A 7,391-nucleotide genomic window follows, 5' to 3' on the forward strand; every position below is an offset into this window, starting at 1 on the left:
TACTTCACTCTTTCACTTATACGTATTTACTCAAAGATTTTATTTTAGTAATATTTATAATAATGTATACAAATGTGTACTATATGACTCGGTATACACGTGTAATGTATGTGCCAAAAAACTAGTATTATTATACAAACATGAAGATTCTTAGAAATATTAATTGTAGCAATTTGATCATCTTTTTAAAAGAAGTTTTTTAAATAGTAAAATAAAAAATTAATTTTATCCTAAACTTTTGATAACATATATATATGTGACAACCAAGACAAATATGATTGATAGTTAAATATATTGGGACTTGCCAAGAGAAATGGGGAAAGGTATGGATCTCTATCTTTATTTATAATTTTTCAATTTAAATAAATAAATGTTACATATATTTTAACTTCAATTGTAATATTTCATAATTTATTTTTTTATGTATGCTATCATTTATATTAACATGACATATACATGAGAAGATTGAAGGAAAGGTGTCTTTTAAGTCTTGAATGAAGGATTGGTGACATAGAGCAACTTAAAGGATCAAACATCATCAGGAAACTTGATTAAGTTAATTATGGACTTGATTAATATTTTTAAAACTTTCTAATATTTGAAACAGCTTTTCTCAACTCTCTACCAACCAATAGTTCTATAAAATTCTCCCTTCAATCCCTGGCAACTTCAACCTCCGATGAAAAATAGTCGGGCAAGTTTTCTTTCAACCTTCAACCATCAATCAACGTGAAGACTTATTCAGCGAAAACAACTTCGAGTTATTCGTCGTCCCATTTCCTTTTTCACAGGTAAAAAATTATGAAGAAACAGAGGAACTTGAGCCAAATACTCTTCCAGTATTGAAATATGGAATAAATAAAACCCTAATTTCTGGCATTTCTTCTTTTTGTTGTCGTACTGTTGATTTAGATTTGTCGGTGATTTTTGTTAACAGTTGATGTTCTTAGTTTGTGTATGTGTGTGTGTGTGATGTGTTGGTGTTACTGGGTTGATTTGTTGTCTGTCTTGGTAAAAATAGTGTTGTAACAGGTGAAACATCTATTGCGATAGATGAAGACATCTGATGCAATAGATGAAAACATCTGATGTAATAGATTAAATCTGATACAACTATAAAAATCTGATGCAACAGTTGAACAATCTAACAGATCATTCATCTATTGTGACAAACGATTCTTCAGTTTGAAAGAAATCTAAAGAATATTGATCTAATAGATAACTCATTTTGCAACAGATGAGTGATATGTTTCAACAGACAGGTCAGTTATATGTTGCAACAAACAACATATCTGGTGTAACAAATTAGTGATTTGTTTTTATAGTTTTTAATAGATTACTCATTCGTTGCAATAGGTTAGTTATATGTTGCAACACATACATACCTGGTGCAATAGATTAGTGATCTATTTTTATGGTTTCCAATGGTTCACTCATCCGTTGCAATGGTTGGTTACATGTTGCATCAGATAAATACCTGGTGCAACAGATTAGTGATCTGTTTTATGATTTCTAATAGATTACTTATCCATTGCAACAGGTTGGTTATATGTTACAACAGATAAACTACCTGATGCAACAGATTAGTAATCTGTTTTTATGGTTTCCAATGGATTACTCATCCTTGCAACAGGTTGGTTATATGTTGCAACAGATAAACTACTTGGTGTAAAAGATTAGTGATCTATTTTTACTATTTCTAATGGATTACTCATCCTTGCAATAGGTTGGTTATATGTTGTAACAAATAAACTACCTGGTGCAACAGATTAGGGATCTGTTTTTAATATGTCTAATAGTTTAGTCATCCATTGTAATGGGGCGGTTATATGTTGCATCATATAAAATACCTGGTACAATAGATTAGTGATCTATTTTTATTGTTTCCAATGATCTACTCATCTGTTTCAATAGGTCAGTTATATATTGCAATAGATAACATACCTGGTGCAACAGATGTGTGGTTTGTTGGAATTATTATTTTACTGTTGTACATGTTAGATTAACTGTTATCCCTTTTTAATGATGCATTAATCAATTATAATCTATTTTATGTTCCTATTAATTTAAGATAATATGGCTCCCAAAAGAAAAGAAACCAAATCAAGTCCAAGTAAAGGAACAAATGCACCAGCTCGGCTACATCCACCACTCTATGAGCTTTCTTTACAAGCGTTATCTCAATCAGTAGAAGATAATGAACACGGGGAGGAGGAATTTCTTAAAAGAGGTGATCCAAATGCTAATAGCCCTTCCACTGAAGAGTTGGTCACAAGCTTCAGCATTGATCGTTATTCTGTAAGAATACAGTGTGATGGTGCCATATATTTAATGGGTGATTTCGTGATTAAGTCAACCATAGGAAAATTTTTTGATGCCTTTAGAAAAATACTTTGAGAACTAAAATTAGATGGTTATTTCAGGGAAAGCTGCTTTGGGAAATATCTTGATTTGTCGGAGGACAACAATGCTCGTTTCTAGATGAAAATGGTATACGATCGTCTCAAGCGTAGGTTTTTATATGAAAACAAAGACAAGATGGATGAGGTATGGATAAATTACTGTGGCATGCCTGTTTGTTTTGGTTGGAAAGATTTTTCCATAGTTACCATACTAAAATGTTATCCTCCTTCTCCTTCTCAAGTTATACCTACTCTGATCCAAAATAAAGTACCCCGCATACCTAAAAAAACAAAGGCAAGTCGAGTGATCGTGAGGACCTGGTGTCATTGTTGGTCCAAAATTTAAAAACAAAAATTTGATAAAAGCATTGAAAGGTAAAGGACTCTCAAAGAAGCACAAGCAATCATTGTGCTTGGTTTGGTTTGTACATAATATTCTTTAGGCGAGAAACATTAAAAACAACATAAGCCCCGGTTTAATAAATCTCTCTGAGGATCTTGACGCATTTAACAGCTATTCTTGGGGTTATAAAAGCTTCAAAATAATTGTCTAATATTTGTTGACTCCGTTAACGCCGAAGACAATCAACTTATATGGCTTTCTATTGGCCTTCATGGTAAATATTTCTTTTATCATGATATGATTCATCATTTTTTTATTCACTAATGTTTTTGATTTATTGGTCTTATGTTATAGGCTTGGGCATTTGAAGTCATTCCTTATTTGAGACAACAAGTGAACTACCAGGAAGAAGTTTCTAGTCCAAGAATTCTGAGATGGTTGTCGGCCAAAACTTATAAAAATGCAAAATTTCTTAATTTTTTAAATCCCCCGAAGGAAGCAGTAAGTTCAATTCTAATTAAGTTTTTATTTTAATTAATTATTATTTTAAATGATTTCATCATCATTCTAATATATATATTGATTTATTTTAAATTGTCCATCCGTGGCTTATTTCGACCATCCGAGAGTTGAAGATGCCACTTTTTCTTGGTTTACAGTCTGTGCAAACTTTATCGGACCCTAAGGTCATTGATGGAATAAAAATAGAATTGTTTGGCGCAACAGCCATCAAAACAAAAATAATTTTGGAGGGTGGGCTTGTTGCTATTAATGATGCTAGTGGTAGTGGTGCTACTGTTGGGGCTAATGATGCTCCTTTTACAGTTTTTAAAAAAAAATGCCATTATGATTATGATCATACTGGTTGTACAGATTTTTCTCCATATTTTGCCATATCTAGCGAATGTTCTGCATGCAAATTTCAAGATTGCAAGGCAAAACACGATAGAGTAATTAATGCTATTAATGTACTAACTACTTCTATAAAGGAAATGGCATCTAAGAGGGGTGTCATTCCATCAAAGAGGATTTCATATTCATACACTCCACTAGAGATCAAGACGTCTAAGAGGAGAAGGAAAGATACTTCCAAGGCATCATCAAGCATCGAAAAGGGCAAAATTGCAATGCCTCTGTCTTTATCTTGCACCATTGTTCAGTGTACAAGGGTCACAGGAGAGCAGCATGAGTCGAAGAAGATGAATGTACATCATCTGTTCCAACAAATAAACAGGCACATATTTGTTTCAACAGCTGATACATCTGCTGAAAATTATCAAAAGATATATACATTTGTTGCAACTGTTGTCTAACCTGTTGCATCTGATGCATTATCTGTTACAACAGGTGATTCTTATGTTGCAACAGATGGTTCATCTGTTTGAAATTATCTTACTACTCTGATTTACCTATTTGAATTCGTCCCAAAAGATGATCCATCTGTTGCAACATAAGGCCCATCTGTTGCAACAGATGGACAATCTATTTTATATCTGTAATTAGCATTGACAATTTTTGGATTTCTAGGTGGATGTCACCGTAGAAGCCACTGCTGAAGAGCATAAAGTCACAGTTGATAATCCATCAACTGCTTTCAAAGAAGAAGAAAAAGTAGAGCCTGTCAGTTCAGGAGAACAGAAGAATTACTGTTTGAAGGGTTCAACATCTCGGATGAGGCTCCAAAAGAACTAATACAGTTGATCAACGACTATTCAAAATAGATTTTTAATGGGATGTTAAAGCATCATGTGGGTAGGTACATAAATTAATTTTTAAAGATATTGATTTATACTATTCTTGTTGTAAGAACGCGGCATTAACACATATAAATCATCATGCAGAAAACAAAATGACAAACGCTACAAAGTGAGCGAATCGAGTCTTGGTTTTGATATGTTCAACTTTGTTGTAGCACATCTCGAAGTGAAGAATTGGTTTTATTTGATGTCATAACCCCAAACTTGCTGGAATGATGAGGTTTAAATTCCATACATATTTATATTAATTAATACTTTGTTTAATTGCATCTGCATATTAATTTTTTTGTCGCGTAATCCAAAATATTTGATAATATGCGCAACACATCGATGTTATTTTTTATTACCTTCGAAAGAAGTTCAAGTTGCAAATAGAAGAATAATACAGATACACGACAGGAAATTATTTGTACAAAGTTTACATCAATAATGCCTATGATAGGTATTATCAACAACAGCCAAAAGTTTCCCAAAAGAAGCAATGCTTAATCAACATCATCAAAAGGTTTTAGCATTTCGTCTGGATTACCTTGGCATTTGGTCAATGAAGTGTACATCCCAATCAATTGTGGTGATGAATTCCATTGGGTGTTGGCTTTCGTCATTCTAAAAGAGAGGCACATCCGAGTTTATGACTCGATATCGTGAAGGAGATGTTCCAGTCCTTCATCTGAGATACATAAGCTAGCCAAAATATTGCCTACTTACCTTGATATGAGTGGCTTTTTGGATCAAAAGGTTCGTACCAATTGGTTGACTATTGAAGCATAGCGGGATGAAATAGGTAATCCATTTGATGTACAATATGTTGAAGAAATTGCTCAACAAACCATTGGTAGCCTGTAAGTTTAAGTGTCATAATTTAGTTTTATTTCACAAATTTCACAACACTTGCATGAAGGATAAGATATGGATTATCTATTTTTTTAAATGCAGGGATTGTAGTCTTTTTGTTGTCGCGTACACTAAGTATTTGAGCGATCGAATACAAGTACCAAATGATGAACTTGATGCCGGATTACTCCGTAAAATATATGCTTCTCTTGTATGAAAATATGGAGAAGCGAAAGCTCAGAAGCCATACGCAAGCAACATTAAAGATCCACAACTACCAAAGCCAAATTCCACAGCACCGGATGAAGAACAACTATTCCATATTGAGCAAATCTTTATAGCTTGAGTCCTTCAATGTAATAACCTATCCTCCTTTGGTTAACTTGTTGATTTATTTGTAGAGTAGATCATTTGTACACATAATGATTTTTTTACACTTCATTTATTTATTGAGTTATTTCATGTAATTTTTGAAGGCTTCAACTTATTTTATGATGTATATGAATATAATTTAATCCTTAGTTTTGAACATGCTAATTGAAATGGAATACTAGATTCAAATATCACAATAGATAATATATCTACTGCAACAGATGACATAGCTTATCAAATAGATTTAGACATATTTTACAACATGAGATGCAACACGTGAGTTATCTGCTGGAAATTATATAACAGGTCCTCCTACTTACTTTCTTGATTTTTTTCCAACAGATTACCTATTAGTTGCAATAGATAGATTATATGTTGTAACAGATTAGATATCTGTTGCGACAGACAGATAGGGAACATCTGCATAATGTAACAAACGACCAACCTATTCCAACAGATAATCAATCTATCACAACAGGTATTATATCTATTACAATATATATAAAATCTGTTGCATTATAAAAATTTAACTTGGCTAAACATAAAAATTATTGCCACTACATGTAAAGTGAAGTGGCTTGAAATAAAAAATTGGTATCCTGTTCGTCCCCGTCTTTGTATATATTCTTCTTTATACATGGGCTCTAACCATTTAGTTATACCCCATAAGCCCAGACCCATTGCATATTTCCCATAATAACATCGCACATACCGGTCATTTCTTTGTCAGTTAGTAAATACTTGATGTATGCAAGCGAGTACGGCCTGCACACTGCACCGGTTATATTTTTTTTTTGGAGCTGGATGTTCTTATTTCGACCTTAAAAATTCCATGATTCCTTCATCAAGACTTCAACCAGCAAATGATCTATCAACTTACTCTGCATCAACAACTTGGGCAACAACTTCAAGAGTGGCTGCATGTGGGCTAAAAATATGTCCTCGCTAAAGACAGGTAAATTACAGTCATAAACCTTAATCTTTCCCTCATAGAGTAGTATCTCAACAGTGAGAAAATGTTTGACTTCCACGTTCATGATAACAAGGATTCTCTTTGCCTTGGTCCAGCTCTTGTCGTGTGGATATGGCCTTTTCCCTCTAATATATTTAATCACTTTTTTATCCTATTGGAATGTAGAAACTAACTTATCAAATCCTAAGCCACCAAAATCAGCTAGCTTACAGATATCAACGTACCTATCATTGAAATTATTATAGAAGTTGAGGTCCATTATCCTATCGGTAGCATTATAAGTATTCGGGTACTCTAATTGCCTACCCCTTATAAAGCAAAGAATTTCATTATCATACTGTGGTATAAGAAGACAATTTTTAAATAAATTAGTAATTGTAAAGAATAAAAATATAGAGGAAAGAATTCAATGCAGAGGGTTCTCTGAATCAGTTTACAGATTACCCAGCCAACGCAACTTATGCAACAGATGTGTATTATGTTGTAACAAAATACCAAGCTGTTGCAATAGATTACGCATCTACTGCGTATATTCTTCTTCAGGGATTATATTGGAAGGCTAGGTTAGGAAAAGTAAAATTACATTGCCCTCATACCACTCACACATATTTGTCATACTCGTGAAGTCTTTGGCGGCAAATGAATGCATAATGTATTATTTTTTAACCTTCGTCCTGCCATTCATGATTTCTTGCAGTTCCATCTTCTTC

The sequence above is a fragment of the Capsicum annuum genome, chromosome 9 (genome assembly GCF_002878395.1).
Source record: "Capsicum annuum cultivar UCD-10X-F1 chromosome 9, UCD10Xv1.1, whole genome shotgun sequence".
NCBI classification, from domain to species: Eukaryota; Viridiplantae; Streptophyta; class Magnoliopsida; order Solanales; family Solanaceae; genus Capsicum; species Capsicum annuum.